The sequence below is a fragment of the Aethalodelphis obliquidens genome, unplaced genomic scaffold (assembly GCF_003676395.1).
Source record: "Aethalodelphis obliquidens isolate GAN/ISIS:26980383/991018 unplaced genomic scaffold, ASM367639v1 scaffold40, whole genome shotgun sequence".
NCBI classification, from domain to species: Eukaryota; Metazoa; Chordata; class Mammalia; order Artiodactyla; family Delphinidae; genus Aethalodelphis; species Aethalodelphis obliquidens.
The window spans coordinates 2,867,748-2,879,875 of NW_020837984.1; positions in this window are offsets into that span (position 1 = coordinate 2,867,748).

Sequence of the window (12,128 nt, forward strand, 5' to 3'; positions counted from 1 at the left end):
TGCACTGGGCTGGGGTTCATTCTGAGGGGGAAGAGAGGGCCTTTCATTAGAATTGTAAGGCTGAAAATAAGGCTTACATTCCTTTCTTCTATGGGGATGCTCCAGCAGACTAATACAAGTAATATCCAGTGCTAAACTCTGTAATGTTATCTGATGGATTTCTTCACAAAATGCTTACTCCCTTCCCTTCACTGCTATAACACTTTCCCCTTTCTCTACCTTATCACTTTGTAATTTTTTTCTCACAAAGATTATTCATACAGGACTTGGATCAGTATGGATCTCTATTGAGACTTCCAGGACAAGTAATCAATATATCTTTAATATTTAAGCAGTTTACAAGCAACAATGAAATTGTCGTTGTTGTCAAAATCTTCTAATTTTAGCACACTGTTTTGCAAATCAGAGGAAAAAAAAAACAACTATCAGATTTTTAAAATACTTCTGTGTAAAAGTATTGTATGTATTAGTAAAAATAATGAAACCAAAACCCATTGTAAAATGCTCATTATATTACTTTAAAGATAACTAATTAATGTTTTTAAATGTAGCAGTTATATAGAATAAAGGCTTGATAAAAACATGGTTTACTTATTTTAGTCCTATTGTTTATTTAAAACTGCAAATCAGAACATGTAACACTTGTGTTTTCACTGTTACAATGATGTGAACTTGCTCTTTTTATTATTTTATTATTTAACGTGCCTACAGAACCCTCTAGGTTCTGATTTGGTTGTCCAAATTCATTTTTCATAACTCTCTTAACTCCCTCTTGTTCCTTTATGATACAGCCATATTAACCTTTTGCATTCCTGAATGTATGTTCTTTTCTGCCAGAAAATTTGCATTAAGATGTTTGCATATATCGTTTCCTTTGCCTAGAATGTTCCGCCCCTTAGTAGTTGGAAACTTCTTTTCTTCCAGGTTCCAAATAAATGCAATTCTTCAGCAAAACATTCCTAACTATGCTGTGCTCAGACTCAGCTGTTCTCTCTTTCATGTTGCATTGTTTTATTTTATTCTCAGACTTTACTGTTGTCTGAAATCATCTTTCTTTTTTCATTCAGTTGATTTAACTATTGATGGTTCTTTTCACTAGAAATGAAAGTTCCACAAGAGCAGGGGACATATTCGTCTTATTCACTACTATATTTTCAGAGTCTAGAATAATAAGTGACTTAAGATGGCACATGTTCTATAATTAAATGAATCCTTCAATAGGAGAGTCAGGTGGGGGATTTAATAAAAAGAGAAAATGCAAAATATTGTAGCTTTAAAGATAAGGACCATGCTCTGATTTTTTTTCCCTTGAAGAAGTTAAGTAAGCTCAGTAGAAGATTAAATGTTCAAGTATTTATTACCACCATTTCACACATCCCCAAAAAGGTTAATAAAACACAAAGAAAAGTTAGAAAAATAAATGAAACTCTTGTCTTGAAATTGCTGAAGAAGCAGAGATATGTTTTGCTCTCTCTAACCCCATCTATTCCTATATTAGCACAGTAGTCACTTGCAGAGGACAAGGAAGCTGGCAAAGAATGTATGTAAATGATTGAAAAATAAACACCTGGGTAATGGAAGAAGTGATGGTGAACCTTAGATTAATCATATTTTAAGGAATTTCAGTGACCCAACCAGAGTCAAGTTTAAAGAACAAAATCTACAATTAAACGGCACCGAAGAAATTGAATGGGTTCAGAAAAATGGTTAGCTAAAAAATAGTCTTTAGCAGCCCTTGTTCCTTGAATTGTTTCTAACTATCAATGACAGACATCATGTATATGTTCCCACCTTCTATACTTCTCCTACATGTCAGGAGCTGGACTCCCTTCCTAGGCTCCTTTGCCTGATGGGTTCTAGTTAAGTTATACCAATGAGTGGTACTCTTAAGAAATTTGAAATGTGCAAGAGGGAAAGAAGCCCTTATTCTCCTCCAGCAGGCAGATGTGCTGGTAGATAGAGTATGATAGCTGCAGTGGCTTCCCTGTGAGCTCCTGCAAATGCTATATTGTGCTGATACAGCAAGCTGTAATCTCCAGCATCAAGTTTCTTTGTTTGCATATTTTGTGTTTTGGAAGGCCAGCAATAGTTCACTTTCTGAAAGTCAGCAGTAGCTCTTCCTGATCTAATTTTCTTAGTGGAAATACCTGCAGGAAAGAAAATTGGGCAGGGACTGGAAAGGCTGAGAAAGTCATTAGACCATGACACAACTGTGAACCAGAGTTAAGGAGAGGGAAGTAAGGGTGGGTGAAAGTGCCCTAGTCCAGGAAAGATTAAACATAGCCATTGAGAGTCCTCAAACCAAGCCAGCTACTCTGAGGAGTCTCCTGTTACCTAGGAAGGAGGCTTCCTTCACGTTCCCATGATGGATTTCAGAGGAAGCAGCTGGGGTCCTCAGTCAATTAAGCTCCCAGCAGCTGGAAATATGCCAGGTGCATTCTCATGGTCGTCACAAATAGTCACCCAACTCCCTGTGGTCTTTTTGTTTTCATTTGACAAAGGGAAATAAAAATATCTACCCTATCTCATAGGGCCCCTGTGAGGATCCTACAAGTGAATTCACATCAAAATATTGAAAATGGAAAATGTTCCATAGTCAATAAAGGGAAGAATTAATGGAAAGGGAGAAGGGATACCTTTCAGATATGATCTAACATGCTGTGGTAAAGCAATTCTCTATGGAAAAAAGAGATATGAAACCAATTAGTACTCCAGACAGTGCTCAGTTTTACCAGTATTAAGAGATACTCACCAGGATCCGAAACAAACAAACAAACAAACAAAGGCAAATAGGAGCAGTACCCACAGATCTACACCTTGGTCTTGATACCAAATCTCACTTGGCTGGCTCAGCATCTCAAACCAAGAAAGAAAAACTGACATAAAAGGTCAGTTCTCAGAATATGCATATCTTTTAAAAACATCAGTATTCTTCTAACTGATTTAATAGCTAATTTAATTTAATAATTATATTATTCTGCTGCTTGTTTAAACATAAGGCCCTTTGTACTTAACTGATAATAGAATATTCCCATTAGTGGTATATCTTCTAGAATGTAATCCCAAACTGTCCACTGCTCCCTTTTTTAAGATTAGAAAGAAACTATGTTCATAAAAATTTGCCTTAAGAATTGATAGCCCGTTCTCAAATCTATCAGTGAATAAAGAGAAGTGATCAGTGAGCCAGTTACCCCTGGATCTCCTCACACTGTCCCATCACGGAACTCCCTTGTTCTATGGAGGCCATCAAGTACTTTGGTGAGGTTACAAAAAACAGTCCAGTAGATATCATCACTGACTTTGCTGTAAGGAATTTAGATGCTTTCCATAACATTAAACAATAACCTTTCTATGAGAAACCTCAGAAAATATTTCTCCCTGATCTTAATACAAGTAGTCCTCACTTTGCCTCCATGCAGGATTGTAAAAATGACTATTAAAGCTAGAACTGTGCAAAGCTCTCTTAATAATCAATAGAAAATGTTTTTCTATTGTTCTGTAAAATTAAAAAAAATTTCTCAAAACATTAATATTCTCTTAGACTTAGGGATAAATGTATAGGGAATTAAAAATAGCAAAACTAATATTGATTAAGTGTACTATAATTTAAACCATAAGAAACATTGAGAATTAAAGTGTTTTATCTCTTAGTAAAAAAAAAAAAAAACTTATTAAGAGTAGTTTGAACAGTGCTTGCCTTCCTCTTGCCTTATAACTTAGGATAGGGAGCAAGCACCTTTTACATGCCTTGACAAATTGTTATATATTACTTTCTAAGTTTGCATCAGCTTCCAACACATTTTCCTCTTTATGCTTTCAGTGATGTAAAATAATTTCAGAAAGTTCCATTAATGTGAAGTTTTGCCAGCATCACTTCCTCTGCATCTTTTTTAACACAACCACTTTGCTCATTTATGTCTACAAATTGGCTTTCACTAAGTTCCCCTGACTGCATATCTAGGTTTCTCAAATGATGGCAGTGCCAACATCTTCAAAATCAACTATTTCTTTTATAACTCCATATATAGTTAATTAAAATTTCAGTTCCATTGTTATGATTTTTTATTTATTGCATTTTATCTTTGTTGGCCTATACTCTCTTTTGATTATTCATTTTGTAAAGTGTCACATGGGTTATCACTTGGAGACAAGAAGGCAATACAAGTACATGCTTTACTGTCTGTGCATGCTGTCTGAAAACAGATATGCAGTAACCAGTCATCAAGAGACTCAGAAGGAAGTGTCATGATTGGTCACTGAACATGATGTATTAGATATTTGTGGAATGAATAGCTAGCAGTGAAATTTACACTTTATACAATAACTCATAGTTAATATGCCATGGTAACTAAAATTTGGATCATGTGTTGGAGGACTGGTGTTAGCTAGTTAAACTAATTGAAACTGAAATCCATGCATATCAGAACTATGCAAAGTGAGAACTGCCTGCATTAGGAATAGTAGTGATTTCCTAGAGTAATGAAATTGTTTTACCATATGGACCAGTGGTGTCCTAAAGAAATATAATGAATTACAATTGCAAGCCACCTATGTAATTTAAAATACTTTAGTAGCCACTCTGAAAGTGAAAAGACACAGGTAAAATTAATTTTAATAATATATTTTACTTAACACAATATATCAAAAATGTTATCATTAAATATGTAATCTCTATAAAACTTATTAATGAGATATTTACATTCTTTTTTTATTCTAGGTCTGAAATTCAGAGTGCATTTTATACATAGGACTTTTCAATTCAGACTAGCCACATTTCAAGTGGCTAAGTCACATGTGGTTAGTGGCTACTTTATTGGACAACATGAACATAGATACTAAATATTTAATAATTAATTATTTTTTCCTCTTTCTATTGGATTTTCAAGAATGTATGTCAAACACAAGTTGCTCCCTGTAAGTGCATCTGAGTTGATGGCATGGATATTGGGAACTAGGCATGCTCTGGTTCCTGCGCCCTTGTTTAATCTAATTTATTCTTCATTCATTTTCCTACTTATTTAAACTTACTTTATGTTGTTACATTTTGTACGTATTTGTAAGTCATTTGTATCCTTTTTAAAATAAAGAAGGACATAAATTAGAATGAATATATAAAATAAAGTAGGACATAAACTATATATAAACCAAAAAATAATCTGATCTAACTTAAAATAAACATAATTTAAAACCTTAAAATGTTTGCTTCTGTTGAACAGGTATGTGTGCCAAAACCACACTTAAAATATCTCATCATAAAAGTATTGCATCTTGGACTTCCCTAGCCATCCAGTGGTTAAGACTTCGCTTTCCAACGCAGGTGGTGTGGGTTAGATCCCTGGTTGCGGAGCTAAGATCCCACATGCCGCGGGGTCAAAACAAACCCCAAAAACATAAAACAGAAGCAATATTGTAACAAACTCAGTAAAGACTGGAAAAATGGTCCACATCAAAAACATCTTTAAAAAAAAAAGTATTGCATCTTACCTGGTATATTGGTGAAAAATAAAAAGGAGAAAGAAAATATATAATATGCAATATGGGAAGAAGATAATTACTCAATTTCCACTCTCATTTTTTCAGTGCAAAATTCTGGTAAATGGGATCTAATAATTAATGCTTCTGAGGAATTACTCACATAAACAGAGAGGACATTCTTTTTCCAGTCCCTAGTTACACAGAGAGTCTAGAAGAACAGAGATTACTTTCTGGAGTTTTAAGAGTAATAAATATGTTATTCCACCAAATCTTTAAGTTTCAGAAAGAAGCCTGAAAAAAGGGATTGTTTGCCAATAAACTATTTAAATCCTGGTAATCCTGAGCTTTCTTTTCCTTCCTGAGAAAAAGTACTGATGTGTTCTTATCTGGTACATCACTTTATGTACTCTATAAATTTCTTGACAGCATACATGATTCTAATATTTTTTTTCATTCAAATAGGAAGCTGTCTTTTTTTATACTCTTCCAACAACAAGGTATAATTTTTTTTGAAATCTTGAAATGTTTGATATGAATGTACCTAATTCATATCTTGAGGGTGTGTAGGTCTCAAGCTTGTCTTAGGAGTAGGTAAAGACTGTTTACAAAGGGTTAATGAAACAGTCACACAAGAAGCTATATATGTTTTGGTTGTCTAATGTCAAACACAGCAAGACCAATTGAACTATTTTAATAAAGACACGTAAGTCAACTTGCAGTTCAGGACCTTTTGTTGCAAAATGTTTGAAATTAACATAAGAAAAAATTAGCCTAATGGGAGAATTATCAACACATATAAGTGAACAATAATAAGGGCTTCAGGGACAATTGGTCATTGTAACCCCCAAACCATTGGATGGTCTTTGTGAGTCACTCTATCTACTCTATTCCTGTTCATTGTTTTATACCAGTTTTCACTTAAACATTAAAATCACAGCTGCTACCAAGTCTTACCTCATGTTTATATTACAAATCTTATTTGTAAATTATGTGTTTGTTATAAGCTGTCTGGGGACCTGAAGGATTGATGCAAGTTGCTTGTCACTGTTTCATCTATCTCGGAATCCACTAAGTGGATACTCAGGAATATCCACTCAGGAAGGGTATGTTGTGGGTATTGCACAAAAACATTGTAAGCCATCAAAATATCCACATTTGCTTGGCAAAAGATTATGGTTGAGATACACAAAAGTCCTTCTAAATCCTGGAAGAGTCCAGGGGAGAATTTCTTTGGGAAATTGGGGAGGACATTCAAAGTACTTGAGTACACTGGGAAAAAAAGAGAGCCACAGTGCATGCTCAGGACAAGGTACAAGCTTATAAAGAACTGAGAAGACCCTAAGATCTCACTACTGGCTAATCTATAGTCTTACTGAAAAAAGAAGTGAAGGCTGAGGCAGAATCACAAATAGCCTGGCTAAGTGTTATAGGAGTGTCCTAGCCCAAAGCCTACTCACAAAACGTAGAAGAGGTGGTTTAGTTGTCATTGCTGCTATTATTTAAGACTCCCAGGATTCAAGGAAATCTCATTCAAAATACTGGCAAAACACAAGCTAAACATTCAGCAGTCAAGAACTGCTAACCCTGAGGAAGGGGAGAATCTGATTTGACAAGTTACCAAACTGTAATACTTGAATGCCAGTTTTCAACAACAACAACAAAATACAAAGCATACAAAATAATAACAAAGTATGGTCAATTCAAAGGAAATAAGCAAATTGATAGAAACCATCTCTATGAAAGCCCAGACATTGGACTTACATGACAAAGACTTCAACTCAATTATCTTAAATATACAATATACTCAAAGAGTTGAAGGAAACCATGGACAAAGAACTAAAGTCAGGAAACCAATGTGTGAACAAAATGAGAATATCAATAAATAGAATTACAAAAAGAAACCAAGTAAAATACTGCAGCTGAAAAGTATAATAATTGAAATGAGAAATTCAGTAGAGGGGTTCAGTAGCATATTTTAGTAAGCAATTAAATAAATGTATGTCAACAAATAACCTAGATAGATTGGAGAAAATCCTAGAAACACACACGTCCTCTGAGCTGACTCAAGAAGAAATAGAAACTCTCAACAAACCTATACCAAGTAAAGAGTTTGAGTCAGTAACCAAAAACCTCCCAACAACAACAAAAAAACAGAACCGGATGGCTTCACTGGTGAATTCTGACAAATTATTAAAGAATAATGAACACTAATGCTTTTGAAACTCTTCCAAAAAACAGAAGAGCAGGGAATCCTCCCTAATTCATTCTATGCGGCCAGCATTACTCTGATACCAAAGTCAGACAATGACACTATTCCAAGAGAAAACTACAAACCAATACCAATATCCCTTATGAATATAGATGTAAAAATCCTCAACAAAATACTAGAAAGCCAAATCCAACAGCATATTAAAAGATAAACACCAAAATAACAGGGCCACTATATGTGGTTCTGGTCCCCAAATAAATAAAAATTTGAACATTTCCTGTAAGTCTGAACTATACTAGTCACGCCACTTCATTCTCAACTTTTTCAGTACTGATGATTGAAATCACAACGTTCATAGATACAATATACTAATAAAAAAAATCAGCTCTTCCACTGTGAACAGATTAATATAGAGTTGGCATGCTTTGTAATAGTGTTTTTTCCTCCTTTATGTATTTATGTTTGTACTTAGTGATTCTTCTAGAATCTGACATACCTGTACTCTTTGCAAATAAGCTTTTCGTTTTTTGTCAAAAGCTATTATGGTAATCAGTTGTAAGGAAGCATACCAGGTGTATATTCACACTATCTTAAATCTGGAATCTCATTTCATTTTCTCAGAGTCTATGGAAAATAGATAGCTACATATATACTTTTCATTTTACAGATGGAAAAGAAATTGAAGAACTTGTAGAAGGGCCTGAGGTATCTTTGTGCTGGATACATAAATCCTACTCCTAGTTTGTTGATTAAACGACACTGGGATTATATGTCAAATTGATGGGTGCCTGCAACTGTAAACGTGTTAAAGAGACATACTTTACTTTTTATTACTTTATACTTCAGGGCTCTGGGTCATACCTTGTCCAAATGAAGATTGCAATTCTTATCACCTGTACAGACTCATTCAATATTTTCAGCCTGTATCTAAAAGAATATGACGACAACACACATGTGGTCAGAATTTACCTTGTGCCTATATGCTTTAAATGTAGCCAGTAAGAATGCAATTCACACAAGTAAATATGCTCTATTGGAAATAAACACCTTATTACAGTGAATGTGATTGTCCTTTAGAATTGTTATCTTTACTCCGCCTTCCACTCTCCTTAATGATTCTTCCAAGTGTTTACACTGAGGAGGAGAGAGTGAGCATCCTCTGAGAAGAAAATGCTCATCTCTCCTGTGGCAATTCAAGCAAAATTAAGTTGCTCCATGTAAGCTCTGGCTTATTTCACACTTGGTATATATCACTGAGGTAGCAGAGCACAGTAGCTACAAGCTGAACTCGAGTTGCCTCAACCTGGATTCACATTCTAGCTCTGCTACTTACCAGTCTTTCTTAAAAAATTATTTATTTATTTATTTATGGCTGTACTGGGTCTCTATTACTGCGCGTGGGCTTTCTCTAGTGGCGGTGAGCGGGGGCTACTCTTGTTGTGGTGCGCCGGCTTCTCATTGCAGTGGCTTCTCTTGTTGTGGAGTACAGGCTCTAGGCGCGCAGGCTTCAGTAGTTGTGGCTCGTGGGTTCTAGAGCGCAGGCTCAGTAGTTGTGGTGCATGGGCTTAGTTGCTCCGCAGCATGTGGGATTTTCCCGGACCAGGGCTCAAACCTCTGTCCCCTGCATTGGCAGGCAGATTCTTAACCACTGTGCCACCAGTGAAGCCCTACTTACCAGTCTCTATAGTATAAATTTTACTTAAAATAACCTATAAAATTATAATGTTATTACCTTTCTTATGGCATTAATTTGAAAATTAAATGAGTGAATCATATAGCATGTGCCATAAGTATAATTGCTAAGTAAAATTAATTTTCTGTCTCATTCTTGATTATGACAGTTTGAGGCCAAAGATTCCATCTGATTCATATAAATGGGCACATATTAAGGTGCTTACTTGTTGTTTTTATGAAATTTAATTGAATGATGTGGTCCAGAACCAGATACCTTTCAGACGTTTAGGACAGACAGATTCTGGGTCATAGGGATGATAGGGACAGAGTAAAGGGACAAGGTAGGTGATTAAACAGTTAAACCTACTGGGGAATTGTAAGTAGAAAAAATATGAGAGACCCCTGTAAGTTAATGATTACTCAAGAAAGCAGGTTTACTTAATCACAAAACCAAACAGTCTTGCCTAGCAACAAAACCATGCGACAGAAGCATGAGACATGCCCCAAAACAATAAAACAATAGTGGCATGAGACCCACATCCTGTCCAGTGAGCTCAGTAATTAATGATCCCTAGGACATGCTCTCTGCACACATAAGAAACAATAATTTATGGAAAGGTGCTCATTGTACAGAGAACTGAAATAATTTTTACAGTCCTGGCTTGACCATGTCAGGACAAAAAAACTCCCCTGACCATGGGATGATGTTAAATTCAATGTGTCATTGAAATGGTGACAGAAATACATCTACACCATATTTAAAGAAAGATCATATGCCATGGGGGCCTGGTCTCTTAAGGAATTTTATTTCTTTTTTTTTTTTTCTGCGGTACGTGGGCCTCTCACTGTTGTGGCCTCTCACGTTGTGGAGCACAGGCTCCGGACGCGCACGCTCAGCGGCCATGGCTCACGGGCCCAGCCACTCCGCGGCATGTGGGATCTTCCTGGACCGGGGCACGAACCTGTGTCCCTTGCATCGGCAGCCGGACTCTCTACCACTGCGCCACCAGGGAAGCCCAGGAATTTTATTTCTTAATCTGCTTCATTTTGATAGTATGTGTGAATGTATATTGCATAAAGCATCATTACTCTATATGTCTTACCCCTGTGGCTACAGATAAAAGAACTAATTCATTTATTGCGTTGGGGAACTATAAACATTTTAAAAGCATGCTTGGCATTATGAAAAGAATGACTATACTACTTGTTAGATTTAGACAAACTGTATAGAAAAATATGCATATGTTCATCTGTGTAACAGATAACTTATCCCCATCATGAGGGAAGATATAGCTAGATAAGAATAAAGAATTAATGTTACTATCTAGATAATTCAGGCCAAAATACTACTTTGGCCTCAAGTATCCAAATAAAAAATGCTCTACATATTTTAATCACATGGATAATTTTTGAATCTCTCCATTGTGCTCAGAATAAATATCTTAAAAAACATTAAGGAAAATCATGTTTTTGCATCTTCTTAAAAATCTATTGGGAAAATTATTTTGAAATGTAGATAAAGTATTTGTAAATAATTAAAGGCTATTATTTCCAATGCATTGAAAAGGCAATAAACCTTCAATGACTGAATTGTATATCTCACATCTAAAAAAGTGAACTTTAAAAATGAAATAAAAAATGTATTCTTAACTGGATAACTAATGCATATGGAATGCACATTTCTCTTCTAATGAAAAGTAACTGATGAAATCCTTTGCTGAATAGTTGACATGCAGTTAAGATTTGCTGAGATCTTTGATCAATGAGTAATAGTACTTCCCAGCTATCTGAGGAGAACTACTGACTGGCTCAACTGTACATGAATTTAAAAGATCACTAGATTTATAATCACTATGAAGACAAAAACAAAACAAATCTAAAAACTCTATACATTATCAAAGCTACTTCTGAGTCTTCAGTAATACTGAAGATTTACTTTGCATTTGATTTTTTTAAAGTAGCAAACTAATAGAATGATAGTGCTGCTACTTTTTAGATTCTCTAATTGTATCTTTTATTTCTCCTACCAAGAAGCAGAGTACTTACATGCTATTCACTGTATAACACTTTTGTAGAGACAACACGATTAGTAGGTAACTATTAGCAAGTATATTTTATTTGCAAAGCTGAAAATTATGAAGTACTACATAATGTTCTTGAGGTCTTTAGTACAAATAAGTAGCTTACCATATATCAAGAACTCATGGATCTTTTTAAGAGTCTGGAAATATTTTGCTTTAGGAAATAACAATGTCTACATCTGGTGTCTGTCTCATCAAAATGTATTTACTGGAAGAATAATTTTCCTTGCATTAGCAAAATATGTGAACTGTTCTAAAGCAGTTTGAAAAAGGATGGTTCTTGTTTTAAAATAATTTTTGGCAGGAAGAACATTTGACACTTCTTTACAAAATAAAGAGTTTTTAAATGAGCAGTATGTTTTATTTTTAACTAAATCAATTACCAATTGTGAAGATTACAAAATACTATTAATTGAAATATGTAATTTAAAATGATTGTAAGTTACATACTGCTTAGACTTGTAGATTCTAATATTTTACTCTTAAATAATAACTTGTGACCAGGTATCTCTTGGATAAATATATGTTTTTCTATTTTTCTGAATTGTTGAGCCAAGATAACCATGAATTTAAACTCAAAGAAAGCTCTTTATGAGAATTTTTAATTCAATGTTTTGACTAGGTGTAAGTACTTTAAAGACTACATTATTTAATTTTTTCCTTCTAGCTTTACTGCAATATAATTGACA